The sequence below is a fragment of the Manis javanica genome, chromosome 16 (genome assembly GCF_040802235.1).
Source record: "Manis javanica isolate MJ-LG chromosome 16, MJ_LKY, whole genome shotgun sequence".
Classification (NCBI taxonomy): Eukaryota; Metazoa; Chordata; class Mammalia; order Pholidota; family Manidae; genus Manis; species Manis javanica.
In genome coordinates, this window is record NC_133171.1 from 15921996 (window position 1) to 15938109 (window position 16114).

A 16114-nucleotide genomic window follows, 5' to 3' on the forward strand; every position below is an offset into this window, starting at 1 on the left:
CTGGAATATGGCATTTTCATTTCTCACAGGAGGGGCATAGTATTTTCAACTATGATAGGGGACCTTAGACATCCAAGCAGCTCATTAAATACTACCTCTATGTCTGTGTTCCCCTCAGTATCTGTTTAAAGAGGTTATTTATAAAATAAAACACTTTATTTCATTTTATTCAAAGGCAGGAAATCCCTTACCTCCCAGGTGTTTCAGCGATGATTGTTAGAATGAAGCATGGGGACCCAGAGGGTGCAAGGATTCCCGGACAGAGCTCAGAATAGGGACTGTGCTGCCGAACCAGGCAGAGCACAGGACTCAGCGAGGGACAGATCTGAGTTCACACCCCAGCTCTATAACCAAAAAGCTGGGTGACTTTGGATAAGTTACTAAACCTCCTTGATACTCCGTTTCCTGGTCTGTCAAATAAGGGTATTTGCTAATAACACTGACTTCACAAGGCTATTAGAGGAACAAATTGAATAATGCATTAAACCTCTAACAATGCAATTCCTGCCACCTATTACACACTCAGTGCATATTACTATTAATAGTTTATTATTTGTCATCAGTTGCCAAGTATGTTTACTCCCACCCTCTACCCTCGGCAGATTTGCGAGACCTGTTCCTGCAGCCAGACTAAATGATAGAACCATATAGCACTTACTGGACATGTGAGGAAACTCAGTTCATCTAAATTCATATATTCAATCAAGAATTGGCCAGATACGAGCTAAGCACCAGTCTCTGAAATAGTCACTCAAGACGCAGAAATGAACGGAGTCCCTGTTCACCTGAGATTCATGCTCTTTATATGAAGCAGGCAACAGAAAGCTTGTGAGACACCCACTCAGGCCAGTTTCTGCTGCCACTCAGATCCCAGAAGGAAGAACTTACCTCTGGCTGGGGCAGTCCGAGAAGGTGTCCTCAGAGAAGGTGATATTTTCTCTGTTGTTGAAGTCTACGAAGGAGAGACTCTGAGAAGAAAATCGGTGAAGAGTTCAGACAAATAAATAAATAAAACCATGTGCAAACATCATCAGTTGCTAAGGATATGCAAATCGAAGCCCCAACTAGACACCACCGAGTAACAACTGGAGTAGCTAAAATAAGAAATAAAAAACAAACAACTAAAATTCCAACCACTGGAGAGGAAGTAGAACAACTAGATTTCTCATACACTGTGGGTGGAAAGAATGCAAAACCATATAGCTACTTTCAAAAACAGCTTGTCAGTTTCTTATAAACACCAGCTTCGTAAGTGATTCAGTCTCACTTCTAGGGAATCACCACAGCAAGAAGAAAAATAACGTTTACATAAAACTTTTGCATGAATGTTTATAGTGGATTTATTTATAAAGTCCAAAACCTGGGAACAACCCAGACATCCCTCAGTGAGTGAACAGGCAGCCGAACCATGGTACACCCGTGCCATGGGAATATGGCTCAGCAATGAAAAGGGTGAGACTGCCGATCCACAGCAGCACGGGGGCGTCTCAGATGCGCTAGCTTCCTGAAAGGAGCCAGGCCCAGCACACGAGTAACATGACTCCACTCACATGCCATCCTGGAAAAGGGAAAACCACAGGGAGGGAAAACTGACCGGCCATTTCCGTGGGGTGGGGGGAAGCGCTGAGCAGGACGTTGTGCAGGTGATACAACACTTCCAGAGCCCGATCATGGTGGCTACTAGGACATATGTGTTTTCAAAAGTCATAAAACTTTACTTAAAAAGGATGGCTTTTTCTATTTGTAAATCACACCCTAAGTTTTTAAAAAAGGGACAATACAGGCTACATACAAAGATCCAGAAATGGCATGTGAGTGGCATGTGAGTGGAGTCATGTTACTCGTGTGCTGGGCCTGGCTCCTTTCAGGAAGCTACATACAAAGATACAGAGTAATAATTCAAGTTTTGCAAGCAGAGCTAGAGAATGGTGGGTATCAGGTAGCTATTACTTAGCTAACTGTCTGGCACACAGGAGAAGCCCAGTTAGTATGTGTGACACAACGAGGGGAACTCGTGTGCCAAGACTGCAAAGAGATTGGAGGAACTCCTTCAAAATCAGTGTGACTGGCCAAGTCGGCATGTTTGTCCATGGCTCAGCGACCCAGTGGTTACGTCTATTATTTAATAAGTACTGTCCTAAAGAAAGGGAGAAAATGGCCAAAGACGAGGTGCACTTAGGGCACCCACACAGGCTGGCTGCAGTGAGAGGGGCTGCCCGCGCACACACTGGCGGGCAGGAGTTGGGAGGCGCTCCTCTGTTTTCCCTTCTCCAGGTACTTGAGAGGCATTTGCTGATGAGAAACGTGCATAATGGAAATGTCTGCCAACAGAATGAAGGTACTGAATTATAATTCCACTGGTTTTATGCAATTAGGCCACCTTAATCACCTATTTTTTCAACAGTTTGTCCGTATATGTTTATCTCTCCTCTCACGTGGATGTAATACTCCACAGTACTGACTTGGAAGGGGAGGTTGTATGAATTATTTTGATGGAGTAAAACTCCTTCTTAACATGAGTCATACAAGAAGCCAACATCATAATTCCTAATAATGCGGCAACCATGTACCTGCATGGAGCCACCCACCCAGGGCTGAGGGAGAGCTGGAGTCAAGGCGGTGACTGGGGGCGGTGAGGGGGCTTGTCCCTTAGCGTGTACAGTAGGATCGTCATCATAGTTATTATTTCTGGAGCAATAGGTGTTTTAAGTAGTTTACTGTTATTGTTTATCTATCCTAGAATTCTTGTATCGCAAGTAAATATTAGTCTCTTGGAAAAATGACTTTGGAAGGTTAAGATCAGGCAAAAAGTTTAATGCCAAAAAAGACTTCAAGTCTTTTGATCATTTCAATACAGAGCCACTCTACTGTTGTTCATTTGCAGTTCTCTTTCTTTCCAGAAGGGGAACGACTTAGAATTTTTTTTAGTAATAATACTTCTAGGTGAAGGGCCAGATGGGATCAGAATGAGGGAAAGAGAGCAGAAACAAGAAATTAGGTGCCAAGAGGAAAAAGGAGAGAAAAGTTTAGAGAAGTTACTCTGTGCTCCACTGAGATTCTACACATTGGGGTTTTATCACAACTGGGCCTTTGAGATTTGTCCATCACCAGACAGTACTAAGCACACAGTCTTGAAAGGAAATCTTTGCTCTAATTCCCCAGACAGGAAAAGGCTTCTGGATTCACTCAACCCTATCTTTGTCATCTACAAAGGAAAACTATAGAGAGAACAGCTGTGCTCCCAGGGCGTCACCAGCGCTTCTATTTAAGTGGCTTGTCTAACCAGACAAGTGCTGGGACTCCTTCCATTCACCTGCTGCAGCCCTCACACAACAAAGAAACCTGCTTAGATGCTTTATTTTCTGTCCTTCAGGGTTCCTCAAAGTCTAGGTGCCCCAGAGAGGAATCTTTTGTAACTAGAATTGATAAAAGGGCTGGAACATTCCAAAAGGCAGGGTGGTCATTGCTTGTTTTCCTGAACCACACAGCAGTGGAGAATACATGACCCAGATTCAAGTCCTCAGAAGATGAGACTTCCAATCCGATGTTAAAACACAAAGAAATGGCAATGTGTCCCACACTGAACTTAATTGCTGAGAGCCTCTGACACCCCCTGTATGTGGAGAATGCAGAAAGCCCTTGCTCAACACAGGATTGCATTATCTCATTTTAGAAAAATGAGCATTCATTCAACTTTAGGGAGTTCCAGTAAATCATATTCATTCTCAAAATCCCATAACCCCTATCAACTCTTCGTAGTACTCTATAGTTGAGTTTATTATTTCTCTTCAATCTTGTGTTTTTGCTCTGGGTTATAGTTTCATATAAAATACCAAACTGCAGAAATTCTCCCAAGAAATGTTACTGGGATTAGAATTAAAATCATCACCTCCCACCTAATGATTCCACCCTTCTCATCTCATCAGGTAACCAGGTGTCAGGTAAGATCCTTGGTTGCAAGCAACAGAAAGTGACCCTGTGTAATAGAAAAGTATTTACAGGAAATATAATAGGTTCAAAATCTACAGGAGGATCAAAAATCAGAGTTAGGAAATAGACCAGGAGTCAGGGAATTTGGTAAAGGCAAGAAGCAAGAGCCAAAACGATTGCCTTTTAGCTGAAACGTCTGCTGAGATGTTGACTTGTTGACCTGGAACCCTGATGGGGCCGGACGTTGCACCTTCACTGGACTTCCTGAGAGCTGGGAACACATCTTCAGTCTTTCTGTCTGAACCGTCTGCTCCTGATTTAAATTCCAAGGCTGAAACCTCTAACTGGCCAACTCTAGGTCCTGGTGTGTTCAGACCACTGATTCCTCTTACAAACCCTTTCCACAAGTCACTGTTACCACTGAAATATCTTCCTCTAAAACGTCTTCTTGACAATAAAAGATTGAAACTCTGAAAGGAGAGGAAAAAGCACCTTCTTCATAGAGCAACATAACATCAAGTAGCTCCGACAGCAGCAGAGATGCACAGGGGAACAGCAGAAGAATGAAAGCTGGCCGTTAGCAAGCCCCGACTCTGCCCTTTGCACTAATTGTGGTTGATGTTTGCTCACATTTACTTCCACCACAGACTCCAGGGCACTCCCCAGAACCCATGGATTGTTTTCCCCTACCTGCTTATTTCCTGATCACAGTTAAAGCTGGGGGTCTAGAACCAGGTGGCTTTCTTCAATCAACTGCATCCCTGAGAACTGAGCAGGGAGGAGGGGCTTTGTAAGATCTGTCGCTGGCTGGCAGTGGCTCAGTCATTCCAAGACTTCTTGTTACTTTTTGCAAAGAAGGGGAAATTTCAGAAACTACAAAGCTTCTCTCAGCTTTGATTTGGCTCACAGCCCACAACAGCTGTAAAAGTTGAATCTTGCAGGGAGAAAAAAGAAACATCAACAAGGTCAACACTGGTTATAATGTGGTTTTGCCAGAGTGCACAGCTCTCAGAAGAGGGAAACGCCACTACATAGGAATATGCAGGGTGAAAAATGAGAAAAACATGTCAGTTTTATTCAATTTAAAGAGATTGGGCCCACAAGCCCAATATGCTTCTAGGGGCAGAATTAGTACCTACCTGTTTTTGAAAGGCTCTAAGATACATTTTAATTTATTTCTCCAAAGACATTCATTGCTTTTAGTTTTTTTTTTTGTTTTTAGGCTGCCATGGTCTGAATAATGGTGGCAGGGCCTCTAAATGCTAAACAGATTAATGAAACAAAATCTTAAACAATGAGTGACTTATTTTCACTGTATCCTATTGATTCAGAAGCAAAGCATAGGATTTCTCTCTCTGGACTGATTTCCTTTTATTTATTCCCTGCTGCAAAGAGATTTTCTTTTCCCAAATAATTTGGACACATCTTTCTCTTCTTTAGAGACTCAAGCTGGATTTTTTTCCCCCCAAAACCTACAGATTAGGAGAAATGTGTTTCATCCCCAAAGAGTTACCAGGTTTTTCATGATTCTGTTATCAATTAGCTGGAAGGGTTCACATTACTTTAGACAATACAGAAGGAGGGTATTTCTATTTTAATTATTTAGGTTAGAACTTCTCAGCCCTCAGTGAATATTAGAATCACATGGAGCATTTAAACAAAACGGATGTCTGGGCCTTTTTCCAGAACAACTAAACATCAACCTCAAGACATGGAGCCCAGTGCTTGGTATTCTGTTGTTTGACTCTCAGATGAATTTAATGGGAACCTGGACAAAAACTCCTTCTCCAAGGGAGCTGCCACCTCTTTGCAGCTGAGGATCAAACTTTGTACAAAAGGATTCCTATCAGGACACAGGGAGAGAACTACAGCCGAACCCCCCTCCCACCCCCTGCACCTCTCCTCTGGAGAGCAGACCCTGCCAGCTCAGCCTGGGGTGCAGATGGGATAGAACAAGAGTTGTTTTACCAGTTCCCACACTTCTCACTCTCTTTCTCCCTAATTAGTCTTTTTGACCTAGAAATGGCCCCTTAAATGTGTGGCTGCAGTATCTCAGACTCTCAGAGATGCTGGCTCTCTGTACACTGTCTGCTATGAGCTGTATCGTCCATCAAAGGAGAGAGGAATCCCAACGCGTGGGTCCTTGCCAATATGGGTCCTTGCCAATATCTGGAACATTTTTAAAGTGCTTGTGCAGATTCTAAGGCTGAGTTCCCCAATGGCATTCACTTGATGGGCAGAGAAACCGCAGTTAAAAGGAACGCAGAGCAAGCTGACAGCGAGCCCAGCGGGGGCCCCATGCCCGCAGCGTGGAGAAGGCCTCCCGGTCTGACATTCTGATTTGGTACATCTGAGAGGAAACCTACAGATCAGCGTTTTTAAAACAGGAACCTCAGAAGATTCTCCAACAGATGGTCTGTGGCCCGCCCAGAGAACCACAGCCCCAGGCAGTTCCATGAAAAGCTTTTACAGAAACCAGGAACATTTAGGTAAGGAAAGCTAGGCTATCTTCAACTATGTAAAGGATTTTACTGTTTGGTAAAAAAGTTAGACTTTTTTTTCTTGTAAAGCCCTTTTCTTTAAGATCTCAAGAGATAGAAAAAGGAGACATGGGTTGAACATGTAAAAAAATCTGGCCTCAATTTAGAAAAGATATTCATAGCAATCACCTGGGCTACCTTAGAAAGAAGTGTTTCTAGATTCATCCTAGAGTGATTGCTGCTTAGTGAAGACATGATCAAGCTCACAGTGTAGAGACGGTTCAGTTTGCCAGGTCCCTTAAACAGGAATTAATTCATAATAATGCGGCTCACCCTGGGTCTGAATCTGCATCTCTGCAGCAGGATGAAAAACATGTAGCTGGACATTTGTGCACCACGTGACTAACTCACCTTCCTAAACCACCTCACTACACCTTGAAGAGCTTATCCTAAGAAATCCTGAAACTAGCCTTTGGGTTAAGAAGCTTTAACCCAAACAGTAGGGTTGCCAAAATAAAATGTTGATCAACCATTCATAGCTTTATAGTCCAGCATTTAAGCTAGTCCAGTATAGGGATAGTTAGTGTCTTGCCTGAGGGTTTCAGCCCCAGGCAAGTTCACTGTGGATTCAGTGAGACTGAGAAATGACAGTGGAATGTTCTTGGGGTGAAGGGGTTTGTACCTGGCTTTATTCTCCCAGCAGCAGGTCGAGCACGAGAATCCCGTCTGCATCCAGCAGCCTGCAGGTCTGAAGCCCTCCTCTCTCTCAGCCTCTTCCAAGAGCACCGGGAAGAGCTCCTTATATAGTGACTCAGTCAGTAACAGCTTATCACCTACGGGTGTGGGAGCAGGAGCCTGGCAGCAGGCCAGTTGCGTCATCAGGTAGTTTAGGGCCAGGTGGGGATCCTGGCCACAGGAACTTCCATTCTGCCCACAGACAGGCAGATAGATGGATGTAGAAAGACAAGAGAGAGACACACATTCTCTTCTTACTAAGACGGATTTAGCACGCTCTGTTCCATCTCCCTCCCTGAATGCAGTTTAAAAATTTGGAAAGACTGTGAATGGAGTGGCTATTTTAAGGCTCCAAAAAGAAATAGTGGTGAGTGGATTGGATAAGACCAGAATTCAAAGTATCATCAAACAGATGTCAGTTCACCAACCTCATGACCCTCTGGGGCTCCTCAGGCTGAGGACGGCCTGGGAGCCAGAAGGGGTCCTCAGCACAGGAGGCGTCAAGGAGAAGCGCTCAAGTCCTGGCTCGGGGCTGCAGCTGGGTCTCCGGGGGCTCAGGGAGAGCGTGGGGGCCACATGTTAGTTCTTTGTGTTGCTCTCTCTCTGGTGCCTCAGCCCCACTCGATCCCAGAGCAGCAAGTGGCCATGGCAGCTGGCAGGCATGGCAGGGGCCTAGAGTTCCCTGCACATGAAGGGCCTGTGGTCACAAAATAAGGGAGAAGCCCCAGTTACTTCCACTGTTCGCCCTCCCTTCCTGGGTCCCCTCCCCCAACTGGGCACCTTGGCCCCGGGGTGGGTGCAGCTGGGGCCAGTGCACAGCAGAGGAGGGTGCGTTATACTCCCAGCTTTCACAGGGGTACCTGAACCTGGAACCCCAGGCAGGTGGCAAAGAGGGAAGAGTTGAGAGAGCAGGTACTGGCCGTTGTTCACGGACTCCCGCCTCACCTGAGCTGCGTGGCACTGGCCTGCGTGCAGACGGCACCTGCAGGCTTTAGGAACCAAGCGAGGGGATGAGCCATGGCCCGAGTCCCCGACTGGCCGTGTGCGGGACATGCAGGACAGGGTTCAACAGCACTGCAGAGGATTTGGAAACAGAACTGACACAGGGTCCACAACCTGAAGTCTGGCCAAAACTGGTCGCTTGAACCCAAATAAGTGGATTTGCCGCTAAAGCAAAAATACCAACATGTTCTGTGGGCTTTCAGATAATGCTTCAAGATAATACTCAGCACGTCAACGAGTGGGCAAATTATTCAGCGTGCACAGAACCTGGGAAATCTCAGTTTGTGAGAAAAGACAATCAGTAGTGGTATCAACGTTGAAACTATGAAACAGAAACTTGAAAACAGTTGTAAAAATTCTCCCACAAAACCCCTTGAAACAAATGGAAAGAGAAAATCTCAGCAAAGAAGCAGAAGCCATAAAGAAGAACTAAATGGAAATTTTAGAACTGAAAAGTACAACTGGAATAAAAAGTTCACAGGATGGTCTCAACAGTGAGTAGATATTATTCACTCTGAATAACAGACAGAGAAAAAAACGACATCATAAAAACAACAAACGAAAAGACCACCAGGCAACTGTGGGGTGATCCCCAAGGTCTGACACTTGTATCACAGAAGGAAAAAAGAAGAATATGTGGGGCTGGGAAAAAAAAAAAAAAAAGGAAAGAATAATGGCGGAAAAATTCCCAGATTTCGTGAAAAGCTCTCTACAAAAGGCTCTGCCTGCGTCCTGGTCCCGCAGCCACCTGATAGAGAGAGAGAGGCGGGGATTAGCCGCCCTTTTGGAGGGGAGCTGCTGGAAAGAGGGAGAGGCTCCCCCACCCCCGTTGGGAGCTGGTTTGTCCCGGGCATTTCCGGAGCCGAGCTTCCACTGCTGTGGTGGGCTGGGCTAGGGCGGGGAGCTTCTCATGCTTTCTCAAGGTTGTAAACTGCACTTTCGCCCCTTCAGGCCAAGCTTCTCCTGGGGTTTCTCCAGCTGTGCCAACTGCCCACTTCCAGGGCTCAGCTGCGTGACGTCCAGGTGGGCAATTCCAGAATGAATAAGGGAGTTTGGAAGTCTGGCCTCTATCTCCAGTCCTGGCCACCAGTTGTTTTGCAGAGCCTACGAATGGCTGCTCCCTTCATCCTACCCAGGGCTTAGAGCTGCTTCTAGCAGGAGAGACAAGGTGTGCTTACTCCGTGTTCCCTGGACGGGAACCTCTTCCTTCCAGGATAATGTCAACCGAGGATAAGAAAAATAGATGTTCTAGGAAAATCACTAAACATCACAAAACGTTACATCTTGAATCTTTGGATACATTCTTGAATCTGTGGATACATTCTTGATTCTTGCAAATGAACGCTTAATAAATCACTGTTGGTTTTCTGTGTGTAGATTAGTCAAGAAATCTAAGTTCTTTAATGATATTATTTCTCCTTAACACTGTCAATGTACATTGAAAAACTAGAACACTATTTTAATTGTGTCCAAGAAAAGCATCTACTAGAGAGCTCTAAGCATTTGTCCCTAAATATATAGAGTTTCCAAACCCAAACAGTCACAACTTTGCACTATCCTTCCTGACCACCACTAGTACAGGCAGTGGGAAGGTGGCTATGCATTAAAAATGCGCACAAGTCTTACTGAAACATGTTATTTCATACATTCTTTATTATATTATTCATTCAGCAGGTATTTACTATGTGTTCGTCTAGTCCTGGCTCTGAGTGTGGCAGTGAATAAACTGGGTAAGGTCCTATCTTCGTCCTGTTTGCATGGATATTTGAATAAAACTCCATCGGGATGTTGACAGTCACACCTGGTGTGTACTGTTGTTCTCAATATGTAGATGCTCTTTCCTACTCATTCTGCAAGTGGACTTTGCCTCTAGTGACCTTCACAGCTGGACGGGGACACACAGATCACAGTTCTTCTCAAATATACTTCACATGGAGAAGTTTGGGGCCATTAGCAGCTTCACGTTCAACGGAGTGACACTGAACACCACAGAGTGATTTAGGTCTGACCACCCTTCTCACTGGGTGTTAAACTTACTGTGGAATTCTTGCCTTGGAATAGTTTGCAAATCTCCAAATTTGGGGCAAATACTTCAGTTTTACAGCAAAGAAAGCCACCAGTTGAGTCCAGCTGTCTTTTTATGCAGCCTTGTGCCCTCCCAGCTGAAATTAATAACAATACCTTTTGTTTTCCTAGAGCCACTTTTTAAGAGATTGAATGACTTGATCCACACAGTTGAGGTTTTCCCAGGTGGTTCACTGACTGACCCACAGCTAAGAAACTAAGGCCTGAAAAGTGAAGCTAAATTCTTAAAGAAAAATGAGTTTTGTTCATTCATTTATATACCATTTTGTTTACCAGCAAGGAGAGGGCACTTGCTGAAAATCCATTAACTTGTGGATTTAGGGAATTTTGTTAAGCTCGTACTTTCATACTTCAGTCCTGTGATACAGGTTCATACGGTCATGTTAGACACTAGTCTGCTTTTCGCTGGTTCCCTTATCCTCTCCTGCATTCTTTCCTTCCCCATACCCCCCTTCTCATCTTCTACCTGACCTCAGGTCCATCATCAACTTCCCAAAGTATTTTGAGAACATAACCGTGCCTCACTTCCCAAATATAAGATGTAATTTGCAGAGAACACTGACCAGAGGCAAGTCTCCATCACTACTACCCGGGGTGTGCGTGTGTCTGCTTACGTGAATCCAAGAATGTGAGCAGCCTTCCGCTGGCAGAAACACATTCAGCTCATTAAAGCTGGTGGAAACTACAAAGATTTCACTGAATTCCAGAAATCATATAGCCTCTCAGTTTGTTTTGAGGCATTTTTCCGTAACAGTTAAATTGCTATCATTTTTAACATTTGCATACCTCCACCTCTCCAAGGGAGGGTAGTACCCTTGTAATTAAACTACATTCTTCTGAGGTTTCATAATGAGCTATTATTTTGCTAATGGAATACTCAAGTAGTCTGTAGTAATATATCAAGTAGTCCTAAATCCCATTTTCGCAGTGTGATTCTTTTTGTTCACAGGTAAATTGATGTGTGTGGGGGGGTTATCAAAGCTTTTTTGTAATTTATCCATTCTCCCTCCCTTCAAGGAAAAAAAAAAGTAATCTTAGAACTGGGTTTTCAGAAATATTTAGAGTTAAAATTCTACAAATTTTGTGCAAGTCATAATTTCTGCCTTTCAGGTTGTTTTGTATTTTTACATTTTAATTTTGCACATTTGGAATTTTAAAAATGCACCTAAACTGAGGGGGGGGAAGCAAAAATGTAATTCAACCTCTTTCACCCTGGAGTCTGCTCCTTGGTCAGCTGGAACTGCTAGCAGGGGGCACTACTGTAAATTAGAGATCTAGCAACAGGGGACCGTCTCCACTCAAGCTCTCCCATTCTCCTTGACGTGAAAAGGTAAGCATTTAAACTGGTATAGTGCTCATTGAAATGGACACCCCTTTTCGGCACAGAGCTCTTAAAGGTATCATGGTTTGTGCATGTTGATGAATATAAGAACAGAAAGCTATGCAACTAAACCCATGTTGGGAGATGGTGTCTTAAACTCTTTAAATAAACGGATGCAAATTACTTGTAAAACTAAGCAACTGAGTGGAGGGTTCCAGTTCCTGCCAAGATGGTGAAATGGCTTAGTTACTGCTGGCTCAGTGTCCTTGAAGCAACCTTAAATCTTATTTTTTTAATATTGTTACTCAAGGACAACATCTTTGAGCAGCTAACCAAAACAACTAACAGACACTGATGCAGTGGAAGGATCTCCAGATTTGCCAAGTGGGGAAGTAAGGGGTGGCGCCCTCCGGGTGGGGGTTGCATCCTGCTAAGGAAGTGCTCCCTGTTCACCAGAAATCGGCCGCAGAAGCTCCGGCCACTAGAGTGGCGTCCCTGAGCCCGCGCTCGGGCTGCACAGAGGCCCTGGGGGTGCTGCACCACAGAACAGGGCTGACCCTCTGCCCTCCAGGGTTCACCTTCATCTCCCCTCCCCGCGGTATTCATTTGCTGATGAAGACCAGCCGAGGAGAACCACCGACTCCCGTTGCTGTGCTGCCATTAAACAGGAGACTCGAATCACTGGCCAGAGCGACAGCTAACAGCCTAGAATTCTCTGCCATATGTATTATCTGGCCTTTTATAGAAAAAGTTTACCGACTTCTGATATATACAACTACATTCTAGAAACAGACAAAGAGAAGGAAGCAAAAATAATACTTGAAGAGAACCAGAATTATAATTATTAGTAAACAAGGACAGTTACAAAGCTATTAAGTAGAAATATAGAAGATACATTTTTTAAAAGTAAATTGAACTTGTACTGATTAAAAACTACAATATCTGAGATGAAAAATACACTGGAGGGATTCATGGCTGAATAGACACTGCAGAAGAAAATATTAGCACAATTGAGGACATATCAATAAGAACCATCTAAAATAAAATAAATATATAAAAGATAAAGGCCTAAGAAATTGGACATAGCATCAGTGAGCTCTGGAACAAATATACACATGACTGGAGTCACTGAAATAGGAAATTAGGGGTTCAGACAGAATATTTGAGGAAGTAATGGGCCCAAGTTTTCCAAATTTGCTGAAAACCCTATGTCCTCAGATCCAAGAAACTCAATAAACCTCAAGTACAAGTGACATTAAGGCTTTACCAAGTCACATCACAATCAAATTGCATAAAACTAGTGATAAAGAAAATCTTAGAAGCAGCTAGAGGTGGAGAAAGTACTTTTGATATAAGAACAAAGCTAAGTGTCGTAGCACATTTTTCTTTGGAAGTAATCAAAAACAGAAGTACTAAAAGAAAAACTCCACCTAAAGTTACTTACCTGTTGGCAATATCTTTGAAAAACAAAGATTAAAAAAAGACTGTTCAAATATATAAAACCCAAAAGCAATAAAGAACACTGGGGATGATAACTATGTAGGTACATATACAGCTCTGTAAGAAAATTATTTAAATATCTTTAGAAGAGAATCTGCTCTTTAAAGCAAAATTAATAACAGTGTATAATATGGTTAATAACATATGTCAAAGCAAAATACACAATTATAATAGCACAAAGGCTGGGAGGGAAGAAATGGAATACATAATTTTAAGTTTTCTTACACATGAATTTGTATATCAGTGGAAGGCTGACTCTGATGAATGAAGGATGTGTATTTTAACCCCTCAAGTAAGCATTAAGATAACACAAAAAAAGAGTTATAATTAATGCTCCAACCAAAGAAATAATTTGGAATCACTAAAAATAATTTAAAAGAAGGCAGAAAAGACAAAAACAGAAACAAAGAATAGGTGGAACAAATAGAAAATAACAACAGGATGATAGATTGTCAAAAATCATATCAAATCTAAATGGTCTTAACCCCAGGTAAAAGACAGGGATGGTATGATGAGGTTTTTTTAAAGCATGATATAACTGAATGCTGCCTAAGAGAAATCCATTTTTTAAATATAATGAAAGAAGTTAAAAGGAAAAGATAGAAAATGTGTGCCATATGTGAAGTACATGAAAATAAATCATCACTATATGAAAATATATTTTTCTCTTACATATGAACCAAAACTTGACTAGAAACAGTTCTTTCACCGAGGTCACAGCTCCACTATGTACAATCTGTTGAACGAGGTTTCGTTTGGAGACCTTATTGCCTGCTGATGTGTTTTTCTTGGCTTATAGAATATTAACAGAAAATGTGAATTTGTCAACGACTTAAAAATTCTGGAGGTTGCGCATAAAAATTCGTATTCTGGCTGTTCTCAAAAGGTTGACAGTCAGAGGCGTGGCAGTAGCATTCTCACACAGAAACACAGATCTAGGCCTGGACGGGTGTCTTTGTTCCCCATCATATTTTCTGCCTCATTTGCATCACCAGATGGGCCTCTGATGGCAGTTGAGATCTTAAGCCCTGATGTTGCTTGATTGGCTTCTAGAACTCTGTGTTATTGAGGAAAATTGTGTTACAGTTCTGGCTTTTGTTGTTTGGTTTCTTGTGAGTTCTTTTTTTAATATTTTGCCTGGATACAATTAAGATTTCTTTAAAAGTTGAAACTGTGAATATATGAAAACAAAGCTGTATGAACCTATGTCTGCTTTTTGACACCTACATGTCTGGTACATAATTTGTTCTGCACACTAAAGAATTTGGGTTAGGAAGTATGCTTTTTATTATGACTTGCCTATTACTTTCACTATTGTGCTACCAGTCAAACATATGTTAGAGACTTTTCTCTGACTTTAATTTCTATCATCTTATCTCTCATTGTTTCCATTTCCTTGTTTTTTTGTGTTTCCAAGACACTCAAGTTTTTATTCATTATTAAAAGCTCAATTTTCAAGCTTTGCGCAGTGGCAGTATCGTAGCCAATGAGGTTTATCCGAGGCGCGATTATTGCTAATTGAAAACTTTTCCCAATACCCCGCCATGACGACTTGAAATATAGTCAGCATTGGCAATTTTTGACAGTCTCTACGGAGACTGATTAAAAAAAAAATAAAATAAAATAAAAGCTCAATTTTCTGTAATGCTGATAGAGTTCTTCATTATTTCCAATAATTTTTAATTCTGTGATTACATCTTAATTGTTGGATATATTAACAATATTTATTGAGCTCTTAACTGTATGCCAAACATCACTGAAACACTTTAAATATATTATCTCAATGAATTTTTTTTCCAGAAATCCTATAAAGAATGTTATTATTATCCCTTCTAATGGTGAAAACAATAAGGCTTTCAGAGATTAAGTAATTTTTCTAAGGTAAAAGAGTTGGAAGACAGTGGGACTAGGATATATAACGAGGCACTTTTTAATACAAAGCCTCTGTTCTTATTTGATGAGCTGTACAAGCTTCCCTTAGCTCTGATTTATGTAGCTTGCCTCACCCAATTCATTCCATTTTTTACAATCAATTATGCTTTTTTAAAAATGTCTAATTGTGATAAAATACGCATGACATAAAATTTACCTTCTGAACTATTATTAAGTGTAAGGTTTAGTAACCAATCTATCTCCAAAAATCTTTTCATCCAATTAAACTGAAATTGTGTCACTGAATAACTCCCCACTGCCACTTCACCACCAGTCACTGTCAACCACCATTCTGCTTTCTGTCTCTACAATTAATTCTTTATCCTAGTCTGTCATTCTAATAACAATTTAATAATCATAGTAATTTCATAATTTGCTTGTTGGGTAGGAAAACTTGTTTTCCTATATTTTTTGAGCATAAGGTAAAAGCAGTAATTTTCAAGCTTTTATTTTTACTAGAAATATTTTCAAAATATGTTCTTCCTCTCTCTCTGGTGCTGTAGTTTCTGGGTTTTGTGTAGTAGAATTGCTTCGTATGACACTTGTTTTTATTAAAAAGATGTTCTTCAGTCCTTGAGAAGAATGGATTGTCCTTGTTAATTTTAATCAGTCTTATCTGAGTCCAGTTAGAATGATCTGTCAGATCGTAAGATATAGCAGGTGTTTCTGATTCTGTGTTGTCTTTAATTTAGTAAAGATGTTTGCCTGAGGAACGTCCTGCAGTCTGACGACCCCATCACCTTATCGTTCGGGGAGGGCCTGAGCCCATATAGCCCGAAGTTGTCTGTATTTCTTACATCACAAAAAAACCCAAATGGTGAAATAAATATTCCAACATCTGGATCTGAAAGGTTACCCACAGCCATGGTGGCCTCAGCGGTGTTTCATTCCTGAGGGATACTGGGCTGAGCGCTGCATCACAGAGCGAAGTGAGGCCGAAGGTGGGACGCTGTGCTCGGATCCGTCGAGGAGCTTCCCCAGCATGGAGGGTGGCCTTGTGCTGCTGTGGGCTGTGCAGTCGGCCAGCCCCCCTCATCAGCCCGTGTGGCTTTGCCATCCTGCCTCCAGGCTAAGCCTCCCTTAGTTGACTGTACAACTTCTGTCTGACACAGTTCTGACAACATTTCTA

At 42.2% G+C, this 16114-nt stretch overlaps 1 non-coding gene across 1 annotated transcript; it reads left to right on the plus strand.

The window, feature by feature from the left end:
- The first annotated feature begins 14510 nt into the window (after nt 1-14510).
- On the plus strand, nt 14511-14651 carry LOC118971123 (U4 spliceosomal RNA). The gene has a single exon (XR_005059403.1). It is a non-coding gene; the product is annotated as a U4 spliceosomal RNA (small nuclear RNA).
- The last annotated feature ends 1463 nt before the right edge of the window (nt 14652-16114 follow it).